Below are 15,849 nucleotides of genomic sequence, written 5' to 3' on the forward strand. Positions count from 1 at the left end.
TAGGCAAATCCCACATCGACAAAACACGGGAGAGATGCTGGGTTTATAAGTTGGTGGTTCGTAACTCCTAGTGACGCGTTTTAAAACCGTGAGGGCTTCAGCCCAGAGGGGATAATATCACTAGTGGGCCGGGCCGTTACATTTGTGGTATCAGAGCCGCTCCGCGTGCAACCTTGAACGATGGTGGGGCAAACCTCAGCGAGGACGCTGAGTCCTATAAGGGGGGTGGATTGTAACACCCTAGGCAAATCCCACATCGGCAAAACACGGGAGAGATGCTGGGTTTATAAGTTGGCGGTTCGTAACCCCTAAAGACGCGTTTTAAAACTGTGAGGATTTTATAAAAAATCCGACAGAGTACCGGCTAAAAATGGAGAAAACAGTTCTTCGGAACCTGTGAAAAACACTTCCAATAATCATATCCAATCATTCTCAAACTCCAATATCAAAATCTCAATATTTTTTTCAACAACATTTCCATTTCTCAATCATTCATTTCTCATGGTACTCATATATAAGCAATAAATAAATACTTAAATTTTCCATTCATAACCATAATTTTCACTATTTACATTAACATCAAAATACATTACATAAGTCTCAATTACATAAGAGAAAATAAAAGTTAGTTACAAAATACCAAAATGAAACCTAGTGTCCTACCAATGCACTGAAGATGGTGAGGTGACACGGACACTATGCAGAGCTGTAGGAGGTCTCACCCAGTCTGTGTAATGGCCCGGCCCACTAGTGATATTGTCCGCTTTGAGCCGAAGCCCTCACGGTTTTAAAACGCGTCACTAGGGGTTACGAACCACCAACTTATAAACCCAGCATCTCTCCCGTGTTTTGCCGATGTGGGATTTGCCTAGGGTGTTACAATCCACCCCCCTTATGGGACTCCGCGTCCTCGCTGAGGTTTGCCCCACCATCGCTCAAGGGTGCACGCGGAGCGGCTCTGATACCACAAATGTAATGGCCCGGCCCACTAGTGATATTGTCCGCTCTGAGCCGAAGCCCTCACGGTTTTAAAACGCATCACTAGGGGTTACGAACCACCAACTTATAAACCCAGCATCTCTCCCGTGTTTTGCCGATGTGGGATTTGCCTAGGGTGTTACAGTCTGTGGTCTACTGGACTCTCGGTCAGTATCTCCAGAACCTACGCGTGGCAAAAGCAACGCGCTAAGCAATAATGCTTAGTGGTGCCAATAATAAAATAAAATAAAATAACAGAAAATAAATATGTAGTGAATATATTGATGTCTCATTGTAAATAAATTTTTGTTGAGTATTTGTAGTCATACTTATTTTGTACTGGTTATATTTATTATTTCATTAAATTTATCCACTTTCATTTTTGGTTGCCCAAGTAACCTATCTTTGGATGATTGGATGGATAAGCGGATAAACCGCACTTTGGGTATCAAGTACCTCGGGCCGTCACACCATCGGTCACATATGTATCTCCGGTGTGCAACGAGCGGCTAATAAGTCAGATAACATCGAGCACAAGGCCAAATCTTAACACAATGTCGAATGGCTAAAAGCCATGAAATCGCAGAATGGCATAATGCCATGTGCGATCGCTAATCGAACCCTATTGGCATGCCAAGCTATCCAAACCAATCTTGTTAGGTATACTAGGGCATTTGACACTTTTGAGTTTTACAATTTTTGAATTTCAAGTTTTGGTGTTACTATTCCCTTCATTAGTCAACAAAAATGTTGACTTTTGCATAGACAATAGGTACATTGGTTTTAATACTCCCAACATACCACATTTTGCATTCAAAATTTGTTGGTATTGGTTGCCAATACCATTTCTAAGTTTAAAGTTAATGGGGCAGAATTTTCAGTTTTGATACCTTATTTTTACTGTTCCATTAGTTACTGTTGCAGTGGGAATTTGGAAAAATGATAAACATGAAAGTTGTTCCTTATTTAGTCTAATTGAATTTCTTTTTTCGAATCACTCCATTTGGAGTTTTGTAGCTCAAGTCATGGTCGAAAAACCACAACTGGCCGGATTGGAATTTTTCTGGACTGACCATATCTACAGTGTAGTGAACAGTATTTGCAACTCCCTTGTTGGATAGGTTCTGGTCATAATTTGGGGTGGGTTTCTTCATGAAAGTTGTTGGTCTATATCTTAGCTTGTTGTTGGTAAAATTTCAGGTCAATTGGGCCATTCTACACTGAGTTATGGCCAAATGAACAATCACTGTTCATTTGGTCATTCTGTAGAAACAGATTGCAGGACACCCGGATTGGGGCAGGCTTTTGGTCCACTTGGTTTGGTCTTATGGGCATGGTTTCTTAACCAAAGTTGTGCCATTTTGTGAAGTTTAAACATAGAGGAGCAATTGTTATGAAGGAAGTGTGACTAAATAGACATCCTAACCTAGTCAAATTCCTAGATAAAGATAACACATCAACATGAACCTAAAGAAAGGTTCATGGGAAAAATGCTATATATGATAATTAAAATACTCATAAGAAAAATTAAATATTAAAAATGATATGAATATGTAAATTGGGACTAATGTCCTATTAATATGAAATTAATGGTACTAATGAACAGTACTAGAAAATAGTAACAGTGAATAGTGCTAAATTAATTAAAAATGTTTAATTGCCCATAGTATACCTAGACTTATTTATTTAGTTTGGATAAATTGGTATACCAATTGGGGACTACAGATAGCAGTACTGCCTACCGAGAAAATCATGAACTGACAATATATGTCTGGTATGATTGTTCTACAGGTTATATGCCTACTTACTGGCCATTGTGCCTACTTTATTTCTGGCTTTACAAGCCTGACAGCGGGTCTCGTGCCCGACAGCTGGCCTCGTGCCTGACAGATGTATACTGGGTAGACATATGGCTGTCAACCCATATACTCCCGTGTATCCAGCTTTTATAATTTGTTATAGGTTTCTTGGGCATTGATAATAATTAATTAATACTGAATATACGATAAGTAAACAGGAAAGATCCCAATAATGTTAATTGTTTCCAAAGAGCAACAAAAATATAAAAGACCCAAAAATTATGATTTGCAGATATTAATTCAATTGTTTAATTATTGTTATTATAAATTATGCACCACTAAGCGTTATGCTTAGCGCATTGGTTTTCCATCGCGTAGGTACTGAAGATCAGCAGCCGCCACAGTAGTATTCGGAAAGAGTTCCGACCAGATCTGCCAACGATCAGCGTCACCTCACCAGTCTCTTGTATTTTGGTAGGGCCCATGTGTAGACTAGTATTTTGGTTCATTATGTCTAGTCATGATGTAATTACTAGTTTATGATGTATTTTATTTTGGACTTGAAATTAAAACTTATAATTTATTATCTATGAATTTCAATATGAATGCAATAGATGACACTTCATCTTGAGATCTCATAAATAGTTGTGAATGATATGATAAAAGAGAATATGATATGGAAATATATGAGATGACTATGAATATGTTAACAGGTGATAGTGGAACCCGCCAGATGCTAATAAAACAGAGGAGGATCTGTTCGGGTCTCCACAAAAATAAGATATAAAAAAAAAAATTTCTACACTTAAATTACCTGATTTAAAGGACATTAAAATTTATAATAGACATGACAAGACAAGATAGGGTGCTCCGACACCGAATGTGGCACTTCTTGCTCGGCTATACAATAGACGAGTAAGGGGCGTCACACATTTATAGATCAAATGCTTGAGAAACTAGCTCATCATTCTTATTTTTGCTATTTGGATGGCTATTCAGGGTTCTTTCAGATCCCTATTCACCCAAATGATCAGGATAAAACTACCTTCACATGTCCTTATGGTACCTTTGCATATCAAAGGATGCCATTTGGACTATGTAATGCCCCTGCTACATTTCAAAGATGTATGATGTCCATATTTTCTGACATGATTGAGGGTATTATGGAAGTGTTCATGGATGATTTTTCTGTGTATGGTAAATCTTTCGATGAATGCTTATCTAACTTGTCTAAGGTTTTGCAGAGATGTGAAGAGTTCAATTTAGTTTTGAATTGGGAAAAGTGCCATTTTATGGTACAAGAAGGAATTGTTTTGGGACATCTTGTGTCAAACAGGGGTATTGAGGTGGATAAAGCAAAGGTAGAAATTATTGAGAAAATGCCACCCCCAACATCCGTGAAGGGAGTGAGGAGTTTCTTGGGGCATGCCGGATTTTACAGGAGATTCATCAAGGATTTCTCTAAGATTTCTAAGCCTCTTACCAATTTATTGAGTAAAGATGTGGAATTCCATTTTGATACTAATTGTATGAACGCTTTTTGCAGGATAAAGGAAGCTTTGATATCTGCTCCTATTATGCAGCCACCCGATTGGTCATTACCTTTTGAGTTAATGTGCGATGCTAGCGATTATGCCATTGGGGCTGTTTTGGGACAAAGGAGAGATAAGAAGGTGTATGCAATATACTATGCAAGTAGAACCTTAGATGATGCTCAAATAAATTACTCTACTACAGAGAAAGAGTTTTTGGCAGTGGTATTCGCAGTAGATAAATTCAGGTCCTATCTTGTGGGGTCAAAGGTAATAGTGTACATAGATCATGCAACTATCAAGTATCTCTTTCAGAAAAAAGAGGCTAAACCTAGATTGATAAGGTGGGTGCTACTCCTTCAAGAGTTTGACTTGGAAATTAAAGACAATAAAGGAGTAGAAAATGTAGTAGCAGATCATCTGTCTAGATTGAGGCAAGAACAAGGAGATAATTTGGGAAAAGAGCCCCCAATAGATGACTATTTTCCTGATGAGCAACTATTAGTAATCATGAATGCAAAAACCCCTTGGTATGCAGATTTCGTTAACTATCTAGTGTGTGGAATCCTTCCACCTGACCTAACATGGCAGCAAAAGAAGAGATTTCTTTTTAATGTAAAGGATTATGATTGGGAAGAGCCATTTTTGCTCAAGAGATGTGGAGATGGGTTTATTAGAAGATGTTTAGCTGATGAGGAGATAGGGAATGTTATTAAAGATTGCCATTCTTCACTTTATGGGGGTCATATGAGTGTGACAAAGACTGCAGAAAAAGTTCTTCAAGCAGGGTTCTTTTAGCCACATATGTTTAAAGATGTGAGAAAGTTTGTAAATGCATGTGATAGGTGTCAAAGGATGGGTAATATCTCGAAGAGAGATGAAATGCCCCTCCAAAATATATTGGAAGTGGAACTATTTGATGTGTGGGGCATTGATTTCATGGGACCTTTTCCTTCATCCTTTGGACACAAATACATTTTAGTTGGAGTAGATTATGTGAGCAAATGGGTTGAAGCTATACCATTTCCAACTAATGATGTTAGAGTTGTGATTAAATTCCTTAAAAAGTTCATTTTTACAAGATTTGGAACTCCACGTGCCATTATAAGTGATGGAGGTTCTCATTTTTGCAACCATCAATTTGAAAGATTATTACAAAAATATGGAGTGAAGCATAAGGTTGCAACACCCTACCATCCACAAACTAGTGGTCAAGTGGAGATCTCAAATAGAGCGTTGAAAAGAATTCTTGAGAAAACAGTGAATAGTTCAAGGAAAGATTGGTCACTAAAGTTAGATGATGCTCTTTAGGCCTATAGAACAGCTTTTAAAACTCCTATTGGCACCACCCCATTTAGATTGGTTTATGGGAAAGCTTGTCATTTGCCTTTGGAGTTGGAGCATAGAGCATATTGGGCCATAAGGACACTGAATTTTGACTTAAAAACTGTAGGAGAAAAAAGAATGCTGCAACTAAATGAACTTGAGGAACTTAGATTGGATGCTTATGAAAATGCCAAGGAAAGAACTAAGAGATGGCATGATAAGCATATTAGGAGGAAAGAATTTCAGGAAGGGGATGTTGTTCTCCTATATAACTCTAGGTTAAGGTTATTTCCCGGAAAATTAAAGTCAAGATGGTCAGGGCCCTACACTATTATAAAGGTATACCCCTATGGAGCTGTTGAGATAAGCAAAAACCTCAGGGACTTTCAAAGTTAATGGGCAGAGATTAAAGCATTATATTGTTGGAGAACCCACACAAAAGGTTCTAGAGGTTTCATGGCTTGGTTCTCCAATCAGGGATATTTAGGTGATTTGGAGTGGAAGGTCAAGCTTAAGACCATAAACAAGTGCTTCTTGGGAGGCAACCCAAGCGTATCCTTTTATAGATGATTAATTTTCCATTTCATTTCATTTTCAGTTTTTACCCTCATTAAACTCAAAAGTGACATTTGTTTATCTTTTGTAGGTCATTCATGAAGATTGGGCAAATTGACACTTGTAGCAAAAACAAAGAATTGAAAGGGAGCAAGTAAAAGCAAAATTATGCACTTTATCCAGTACCTGTGAATAGTAACACCTTTAAACTTGTGTTAAATTACTGATATTGCAATCCACTTGATAGCACATGTTTGATTTTTTGTCTTGTGTAAATTCTGTGAAATGCAACTTGAATGAGGATCAATTTTGATATTTAGGACTGATGTGAGCTTTATTGAAGTGCAAAGATAGTGTTTATTAAGTTTTACCTTTTAGTGTATATATAGTTCTGTAATCTGTTAGGAATTTACTTGTTTTTGTTTGAATTGCTGCTAGTTTTTACAGTCTGCAGATTTTTGTTACTGTTCATGCTGCTTAAAAGGTCAATTTCTATGTCTTTTCTGTAATTTTTGAATGTCTAAAGCTTGTCTCAAATGCTGCTGAAAATGTGCTTTTGGTATAAGTTTAGAAAGGAGACCATTTCATTAAGTGTGTAAAAAGGTAGTCACAATTGGTGCCTAAATTAAACCATGATTGCAAAAAGCTAAATGAACATGTACAATGCTTACTAAGTTTATGAGAGATGATGAGCTTAAAATTTTCAATTTGGTGGTATTAATGTGAATTTGGTAATTGCTGAGGGTCATGATAGCATTCCATAGCATTTGGACTGTTTTTGGTAAGTAAAATCACAATTTTTCCCAAAACCTGTCGAAACTTGCTGATGATGTTGCTTATTAAGCAGTATCCTATGCAAATTCTGCTGAACCCTATGCTTAACCCCAAGCACAGCCCAAATTATCAGTTGTCTGTCCCACATTTTAAAAAGCCCAAAACTTCTGCCATTTTTATGAAACCCTCACCCAAACTCCCGATAAACCACAACTTTCATTCTGCCGACTCCCTTCCCGCACCATTTTTTCCGGCAAATTTTAAGGGAAGCTAAAAAGTCTCTTTCTCTTCATTAAATGGTGAGAACCAAAATGTGGTCCACCCACAAACCCAAACCCAGAAGATTTCGACACTCTGTCAAATCGAAAATGGGTATTCCATCATCTCTACCCACAAACCCTAACCCCAGTCCTAGTCCGCCGCTTCCTCAATCACTCCCATTGCAAATGCCGCCGCTACCTCAATCACCACCACCTCAATCACCACCACTACCCCCATGCCAAACACCAACTCTCATTCTGCCGACCCCCCTCTCGCTACAAACTGAGCCGTAAAATGAGACACCCGTTATCGAAACTCAGTTCCCAGAACCAATACCTGAACCTGCGCCTACTCAAACGAAATCTAAAGGTAAAACTAAAAAGGCTGCAGGTAGACCCAAGAAAGCCCCTGTTGAAAAATGAAAAAGAGTGCCCTCTGTTCCTTTCGACCTAAACTCTCCACCTCAACCTTCCTCTGAACCAGTCAGCAAAAGAACTAGATCCTCCTCGCAAATTCCACCACTAGCGGTCCAAACCCCTGTGTCTCAGTCACCCTTAAACTCTCCAGCAGCACCTGCGTCATCTGCCAATGATATAGAGGAGGTACTTTCTCCATTACCCTGGGCTTTTAGAGACATGGATATGAAAAATGCTTATGACAGTTTAGCTTCTAAACCTATTTTGGCAAACAAATATATGGATGAGCAGATTTTAAAAGAGTTAGGCATTTATGACTCTGTATTTGCCTATTTAGATGCTGTTAACTGGACTAAATTTGCTAGGATTAGGGAACCAGTGTACAAGGATTTGACCTTAGAATTTTTGAGTTCCTTAAGGCTGAATTTCAAACCAGCAGTACCTGAGCATAAGGATGTGATATATTTTCGATGTGCTGGAATTGATAGGGAGTTAGACATGGATGCTATGAATGCAATTTTTGGTTTTCAGGGTTCGGGCTATAAAAATATTGAGTGGCAACAAACTATTTATGACCCTGTTCAATTCTGGAAAGACATTGCACCTTTTGGGGGTTATTATAGACAGAGGACTGCAAAAGCCTCTAGGATAGTTGATCATGTGTTGAAATACCTCCATAGGTTCATTTCTTACCTTTGTTTTAGGAAGGGACACGAATGACATTGTAGGTCTTTGGAGATTTATTTTTCCTGTGGTGCATGAAGGAGAGAAAACAAGTAAGCACAACCCATTTCCTAGCTACTCATTAGCACCAAATTGTCACAAAGCATACCAAAGGTAGTATAGTTTTTGGAGGATATATAACTGCTATAGCAAACTCCTTTAGCTTTGATGCTAGTCTATATAAGCTGCTGCCAGTTTCTGGTGAATCATATATAGACAGCACAATGTTGCTACACATGGATGTTTGTGAGAAAGTAGGACATACCTATGCTTTGTTACAGCAGCATCCTGAAGCCAGTGGTACTGCAGACCCCACTACCTTTGCACCAGCAGAACCCCAACCAACCACTGCCCCGCAGTTTTTAGCAGACATTTTGTCCCTCTTAAGATCCTTGGAATCCAAAATAGCAAGTTTCACTGTCCAACCATCTGTTCCCTCACCTGACACCACAGATATCCTTGCTACCTTGAAGAACTTAGAAGTCAAAATTGATACCATGGGTCAGCAGCAGGTCAACCAAAAGAAGAAGCTAGAAAAGAAACTTAAAAAGAGATTTTCATCTCTTAAAAAGAAACAGAAGCAGCAACAAATTCAAATGCTGGAGCTCTACAACAAATTGGCCCAATCTTACAACAATTTATATCATTGGGGCCAAGATATGCTTCAAGAAATGAAAGACCTCACAGAAAATTTGGAAACTGCTTCTGAAGCTTCAGATCACAATGAACCTACTGCAGAACCTGAAGCAGACCACGATCGACAACAAAGCCTTGGCAGAGCTTGAGCGATGTGACAATTTAGTATTAGTTTTAGTACAAGATGTGATGGCGATGAGTACTAATTTTTCAATTCAGTTTCTGTTTTAGATTTATTTTGTAATCTATTTATTTTAATCTTCAAACTTTAGTAATAATTGTAATACTTTGGTAATTAGTTTTTATGATTATACTTGCACTTCTTTCCTTTAGTTTACTTTATTTTATTTTATCTTCTGCTATGGACATAGTTATTCTGTGAATGCTTTTTGGTTTAATTATTGATTTAACTGTTAGATCTTATTTCATTACACTTTTTCAACTTCTTGCATATTATTTTTGTACTTTATCTTTTATTCAGTCCTAATTTTGTTGATATTGATGAGTTGCACAATTTCCTTTGAGCTGCATATGTTTAACATCATTTTGAGGTAACTGCTTACCCTTTTACTATTTATGCTTATGGTATGTTGTCAATGCTTATGCTTTTGCTTACCCTATGCAACAGGTTAAGCAATATCTTAAGCAGTGTAAATTCATACATTTGGGATACCTTTTCACATTTTTCTCTTTAAAGCTTTATTGTTAATATCATTTTGAGCTAATTTTGGAATTCTTGAGTTTATATTGATTTAATCCCCAATTGTATATTGATTAGTTCACACATTTTTGCCCATCTTTGCATTCATTTTAAACATTGAGGACGATGTTTCATTTGAGTTTGGGGGTGAGGGCAAAATTTTTGCAAAATTTTTAAAATTTTCATTCATTCATTTATTGCATTTCATTCATCCATATATAGATAATTCATACACTTATACATATACCATACACATGTCTATACCCATATACATACATTTGCATATAGTTTTCATATAGATTACACTTAGTTTTAATTTGATTTATGCATTCATTTTAGGATCATACATATCATAAAAATAATTTTTTACCTTGTCCTTAGAGGATTGAGAATTGCTTTGAAGAGCAATTAAGCTTACTTTTAGAAGGGTTTGATGGACTGAAAGTTCTAGATAGGTGCAAAGTTATTAGATTCTTGCTTTAGTTTATATCTTATTAGCCAAGGGCCACCCAATCAATTGCGTTGACTTTGAGTGCCTAGAGAAAACTCTAGGATGAGAAGTAGCTAATTGATGTCTCACCAATTCTAGAATAATCTTTCTAAACCTTTGAAGGCGAAATCATAGCATACACTTGAAAAAGAAATGATCTAGGCATTCTTTGAATTTTAAACCCATATTTTAGCCTTAGCCAACCTCACTTTAAAATTTCCCTTTAGAACCAATTTGAGCCTACATTTATCTCTCTGACTCCTTTAGAACCCACATCAATGCCTAGCCATAAACCCAAACACTTACCTACCCTTTATGAGAATAATTCTTTGAGTGATAGATACACATAAAAAAAAAAGAAAAAAAAAATATATATATATAACAATTAGTTGGGAGAAGTGACTAAAGTAAAAAAAAAAACTAGCAAATTCAATTATGGTATGTAAAGTAATTCACCACCCAAGTACACAAAGAAATGAGTTTGGGCGTGAATTGAAAGGGACAATTATAATTCAAGTCAATGTTATTTATGTAGTCCCTCTAAAAGCTTCAAAATTATATGCTAGCATTGGTGAATAGTTGTAAAGTTCCTTCTCCCATTTGATTCAAAAAAAAAAATTTGTGTGTCTTGATCTTTTAATAATTTGATTATTCTCATATTTTGTTACCTTTATCCTTTTCTTGTTAGCCACATTATCACCCCCTTGGCCCCATTACAACCCTTGGAAGTCCTTTTGATATTTTGATGGTGTTTTGCTACATTAGTGGAGATTGGAATAGGAGAATTGCCTATGGGATTGTGATATCATTAATCCATTCATTTACTTTCATTATTATTTAAGACACTTTAGTTTATGGATTACCCTATAGTCTATTTAGGCATGATTATTCTTTGTGATTGATTGGTTTGGGCTTGATGATATGGATAATTGATCCAAGGCTAAGCAGTGATAACTTTGGTAAGGATTGAATTCTTTGCATCTTGAAAGTGGGTATATGGTGTGTTGGTGGCTAAAAGTAAGTTTAAGAGTTTGGATAAGTAATTTTTATAAATTTAAGGTAAGGTACCCCAAATTGCATTAATTGTTTTAATTTGCTTGAGGATAAACAAAGGTTTGAGTTTTGGGGGAATTTGTTATACTCATTTCATATAGGCATTTTAAGGTAGTTTTGCATCCATTTTGCCTTTATATTTTAGTATATTCTATATTTTTAGCTTTATTTTAGCTTATTTGTTAACTTTAGATACTTTATATTTGACTTTTGTAATTTTGTTATTTTTGACAGGATTTTGTGGCAAATCAAAGATCAATGAGTGCATTAGGAAGTGATTTGAAGAAATTTGGAGTTCTTTAAGCATAGAGGAAAGTTGAAGAAATCAAGCCTTGAAAGAGCAAGTTAGCCAAAATTTGCTTGAGACTTTGCTTAAGATCCTGCTTAGGGTAAAGCGGCAGTGCTTAAGGTGCAGCACAAGTCAAGCATGAGCAGAAAAGTCTATTTTACTCTAAGTTTGCCGAGATTTGCTGAGGGTCTGCTTAACCTTAAGCAGACAGTGCGACCAGAAGCTGAAATTTGCTAAGAAGCTGCTTAGGGTTAAGCCGAACCCTAAGCAGACTGCCCAGAACGTGAAAAATGCTGCTGACTTGGATAATTTTACACCTCATTTCCTATCCACTCCTTGGCTCTTATTTACTTTTAGGGCAGCTTTTTGGGACCATATAAATTCATCATTTCCTAATTTTTGCCACAAGAGGAAAGGGAAGAAAAATAAAATAAAAAAGGAAAGAAAATTTAATAGAGAGAAAGGAGGAGACGCCACTTTCTGGGGGAGGAGCTGCTGCACCCAGTTTTGGAGCTCCAGGAACCAGAGTTTTGGGTTCTTCTACCTGGGTTTTTCTATTTTAGTTCTCTTATCATGTTTTTCTCTACTTTTCCATCAATCTTTCTTGTAAATACCATCATGAGTGAGTAAACTCTTTAGATTTCAGAGTTGGGAAATATGTTTTAGATTAATTTGTGGATTTGGACTGGGTATTTCCTTATTTTACATAAATATGAGTTTTGATTCCTTCCTTGTGTGCTTGATTTACTTGCCTAATGTTGGTACCCATTGGGTATTGTGTTAATCTTTGATTGAAGGACCGAAAGGTGAAAGTCGTTGATAGATAATCAAGGATTGGAACTTAAAATTCCCTAGATTTAGAAATAAACTTGGGATTTAAGAGGAATTAATGATTGGTTACAAAACTTAATGGGTTTTAAATTAATCAAATATCGTACGAAAGTAGATTTGGTTATTTTAAAACACACTTTGGTTTGCTTGAAAAAGATATCAAAGGAATTTAGAATTAATCACCTTCAAACTCTATTTTTCCTAAAAATTGGAATGCCCAAGACAAATTCTAATTAATTTATGCATAAACCCCCAACTCTGGAATCACTTTTAACATAATTAGACTTTGATTTGAATTACCCATTATTAATTTAGTTTAATTGCAAACTAGATTTAGAATTTATTTGTTTGCTCTTTACCCATTTCAATTAGATTAATCAATTTATCTTGCTTATTTACATTCACCATTTATTCATCAATCATTAGCCCAAATAATCGCTTCATTCATAGTTTGGTAATCAAACAGCAAATCCTCGTGGGAACGATACTTGATTCATCACTTTATTACTTGAGACGACCCATATATTTGCGGATTTGCCACATCAGTGTTTGTGAACTATTCATAAGTATTTTAATTAAAAAAAATTTGTCGTCTTAATACGAGAATATTTTACTCCAAAAAATTTTATTGTCTTAAATTTTTTATATTCATTTCAATTTTCATCAAGTTTGATAGAAATTAATTTTAATTGTAACCAGTTTCATGAAATTCAATTTTTAAAATTCAATTATATAGTTAAATTGCAATAGTAGTACTTCACTCATAATATAAAGAATTTATCCCTCTCCAAAAAAAGTTAATTATCATGAATACATTATTTATAGAATATGTTAAAAAATTAAATTAAAGAAGTAATATATGGGACTTTTTGAGAATAAATTAGGATTGTACTTATAATATTAATACATATTGTAAGGCCCAGCCAAGTGGTATCTAAGTAGTCCAACCCATAAAACATAACCCTAGCATTTGTATATATATATATATATGTAAAAAAAAAAAAAGAACAGAACAGAACAGAACAGGGCAGTCGGGTAGCAGAACAGGGTAGAAGAAATTCACACACTCCATAACCAAATTTCACTTTGATCCCTCCATCTTCAACCCAAACTTCTTCCTCATACTTTCTTTTACATCCAAATCACTCAATTACACCCATACATCCATAAAAACCTTAGCTACAACTCATTTCTTCCCATAATAGCACAAATTAAGTTTCAATAGCTAAGTCCTTCCTCTTTTTCTTGTGAAATATTAAGCTTAAATTATCTTCCTTTATTATTTAATTGTGATTTCTATGGATAAAGAAATTGAGGGAGGCAAGTTTAGGATAAAGATTTGTGGTAAAATTGATATTAAAGTAAATTAATTTCAAGGAAATTCATAGCTATAATATATATACATATATATTAGGTATTTTTAAGAGGTGAATAACAAGAATTAGTTTTCAATTATGAGACTTTTATTTAGGTTCTTTAAGTCCTGAATATTTGGTTGAGAGTAAAGAAATTTCATATATATGTCCTAGGATTTGTTGAGTAAATTTAACATTAATTTTAATTCCAATTTAGGTATATTATTTTAAGAATGAGTTAAGGGATTGAAGTTGTTATTATTATGTTGCTAAATTCTATTTTAAAGAATAGAATTGGTAGGAATTATAAGGGAAGTGATTGGAAATATTATGAATGAGTAAATTTGGGATGGATGGTCAAGTTACTAATGGTTTGACAATTGTTGAATCTTAACTAGAAACATGCAAGAAATTTAGCATGTTGTGTACATAGAAAAAAATAGAGTTAAATATTATATCTTTAGTATCATTGGAAGTTATAAACTAGTGAAAATTTTGAAGTGTTGTTAGAAATAGGAAAATTTGTGAGTGGAGGGATGTATTTAAGTTTTATATCTTAATTGCTAGGTGGATAATGAAGTATTTAAAGTATGATGTGATTATCGTGGAGCTATTAATGGAGATTAATTGTATTAAAATTAGCAAGAATTTTGATGTAGTGAAGGAAAGGAATTTTGGCATGAAATGTTAAAGGAGAAAGAAATATATATTAAAGGGAGGAGGAGAAATAAATGAAGAAAAGGTGAAATATATTATATTATTTTGTGTAGGTTTTGGGAAGATGTTTTAAAGTTATTTGTGATATGTGGTAAATGGTTGAGAGCTTGTTGAACTGTTGAAATTTTGGGGAACGTTCGGATTATGTTGAAGTGCTGCTAGTTTTCTTTTAAAAAAAAAAATTTCGTACACCAATCATGCATTAACATCTCACCATCCTCATTCTAGAATTTAAATATCCTTTCTTAATGCACTTTACTTTCTTTAACTTTAAGAGAAGATCCAGCTACTATAGTAGATACTAGGGGTGCTCCAGCGGTCTAGGCCTCAGTCTATCTTCAATACAGGTGAGTGGATAAATATATAACTCTGGTATTTTATTAACTATAAATTATTTATATTATTCTTAATTTCAATTATGTAAATGGGAACAGAAAATGGTAATTTCATGTTTTATTATTGAATAAAATGAAATTTATAATTACAGCTGAATAAATAGCCGAATATACTCAATATATGCACTGAATAAATAACACATTGATAATGAGTGATTTAATTTCAGCTCAGCATATATTTATACTGTCTTTGGGACAGCGCTTGATATACATATAGCCTTTGGGGCGTATATTAGGTGGTCATTCTTTGAGGGTAGCTCTGCACATGTATATGACCAGTATTTTTATCGCTCTTAAGTTATTTTTGTCATCATAAAGCCCAAGATGCCGGCATTGCTCTCAGGCTACAAAGTTTATTATTGCGCCTGAGATGTTAGCATTATCTACAGGAAGCATATTGCGAGTGTATGAGAAAATTGCAGATTTCATGATTTTAATATATTTATTTTAGCAATATTGTTACAGCATAAATTGTGTTTTAGCTTAGCTATATGATCTAGATTAAATGATATTTATTCAGCTGGCCTATTTTAATACAGCATAATTGGTACTATTAAGTACCAGAACCTTATCTGTTCCCCCTTTGTTATTTATTTATCCGCTCATTGAGTAGTTGTATTCACTCTCTTAATTTTTAATATTTCAGATTCTTTTGCTGATTCCATCAATAGCAGTCTCCCTTTCATTGTTGTCCTCTCTTCCACTTCACAAACTATAGAGTATAGTGGAGGTCGGACCAATATGCTTCTTTTGGATGTTTTTTTTGTTATAGTTTGCTATATATATGTATAGACAACTAGAAGTTTGAATTGTAAATATTCTCTTTTGATCCTCACAAAGAGGATGTATTTGTAGTTGTGTATTTAAATATGTCTGATGGGCGTAGAGCCCTGTTTTATATGCCAGATGTATTTTAACAAGTTTCACATGTTCATTTAGCTATAGATTTAGGGGAAACTCTGTCAGTTTTCCAGGTTACATCAATCTCTATAGGTTACAGACGTGTGTGACACATATTC

Source organism: Hevea brasiliensis, chromosome 18 (genome assembly GCF_030052815.1).
Source record: "Hevea brasiliensis isolate MT/VB/25A 57/8 chromosome 18, ASM3005281v1, whole genome shotgun sequence".
In the NCBI taxonomy this organism is placed as follows: domain Eukaryota; kingdom Viridiplantae; phylum Streptophyta; class Magnoliopsida; order Malpighiales; family Euphorbiaceae; genus Hevea; species Hevea brasiliensis.